This window comes from Takifugu rubripes, unplaced genomic scaffold (genome assembly GCF_901000725.2).
Source record: "Takifugu rubripes unplaced genomic scaffold, fTakRub1.2, whole genome shotgun sequence".
In the NCBI taxonomy this organism is placed as follows: domain Eukaryota; kingdom Metazoa; phylum Chordata; class Actinopteri; order Tetraodontiformes; family Tetraodontidae; genus Takifugu; species Takifugu rubripes.
In genome coordinates this window covers 506,777-508,149 of record NW_021821635.1, presented here as the reverse complement: position 1 = coordinate 508,149, position 1,373 = coordinate 506,777, and the positions used below count along the sequence as shown (strand labels likewise).

At 51.8% G+C, this 1,373-nt stretch overlaps 1 long non-coding RNA gene across 1 annotated transcript; it reads right to left on the bottom strand.

Annotated features, from left to right (window-relative positions):
* Window positions 1–465: 465 nt before the first annotated feature.
* LOC115248435 (uncharacterized) lies at window positions 466–824 on the bottom strand. Its single transcript, XR_003887312.1, has 3 exons — window positions 810–824; window positions 601–722; window positions 466–496 (listed from the first exon to the last, which is right to left on the bottom strand). It is a non-coding gene; the product is annotated as an uncharacterized lncRNA (long non-coding RNA).
* Between the last annotated feature and the right edge of the window lie 549 nt (window positions 825–1,373).

Genomic DNA, 1,373 nt, shown 5'->3' with positions numbered 1-1,373 from the left:
GGGTTAGGGGAAGACTTTTGGGAAGCCTCAGAGAATCTTAGAGACGAGAGGAAGGAGAGACGTTCTCCATGTAGTTACAGTGCTGTCGGCCTGATGTTCATGATGGTGGTCGCCAATGAGCCTCAAAGATTCTAGAACATGCACATAACATCCAGGTTAGCCATGTGAGCAGCCGTAGCATAAATGTAGCCTACAGGTGGCTCAGGATGGCAGCAGGTGCCAGATCTTCTCTCTTCGGTAGATCTCTCTTCTGGTAGTAGATCTCTCTCTCTTCTGGTAGATCTCTCTTCTCTTAGATTCTCTCTTCCATCTCCTCTTGGCTCACAGCTGCTCTAAACCTCCTGCTGAGACTCCTGGTTGGGAACGTTTAGGCTACATTAGGAGCTCTGAGAGGACTCTGAGAACCTTCGTCAATTGGACCCTGGACTGTAGGAACACACGTACGAAGGAAGTCATTCAGGTGGGCTGAAGGGGCCGATCTTCATCTGAAGTTTTTCTGGTTTTGTCCGTTTGAAAGGTAATATTGGAGTAAATGAGATGCGAGAACATGGTCTTCTGCATCAATGATCACCCCGATAGATGAGATGTCAGGGTGCTCACCTGGTGTCAGTGATGGTCTTGGTGAAGATGCGTAGATACTGGTAGATTTCAACACTGTCGTGGATCTTCAGGACATCCTCTTCTCTGTACTTGAAGAGAGCCAGGACGTACCTGAAGATCACCTGCACAGGTAACACAAAGCGAACTGGAGACAGAACCTTGTGAAGCGTGAAAGGTCACGCATCACTTCCTGTCGGCATGTCCTTCACCTTGGTGCCTTCGTGAGGAAGGCGTCCCACAGCGGCAGCAGGATTGTCGCTGGCAGACTCTCCACAAACACCACAGGAACCAGTTGAAGGTGATGAGGGACACGTCAACGCTGAGACTCTCAAAGTGAGCTGATAATCGAGGGAGCTTCTCCGAGAGGAAGTCCTTCAGCACACGCTGGTCAGCCTGAATGTGAGGTCACATGACACGTCTGAAAGTAACTAGTGTGATGACACAGGTCATGTGGCCTGAACAGGGTTCGGCTTCCCCACCTGAGAGGCCAGCAGGTCCTTGGTGTAGTTCTCCAGTCTGAGGCATGATGGTCTCCCACAATGTGCCACCAGACACCAGAAGGCGTCTTCTTCACTCTGAAGTACCAGCAGAGCAACGGCTGCTAACCTGAGCGGCAGGTGAGCACTGGTCACGTGACAGGTCACAGGTCACAGGTCAGCAGCAAAAGCCGATGTGTGAGGAGCACCTGTTGAGGCCCTGGCAGTAGCCAATCTCAGGGTTTCGCCAAGAAAAGGCCAATAAGATGCGACGCAGCTGGCAGGGCGGCGCTGGAC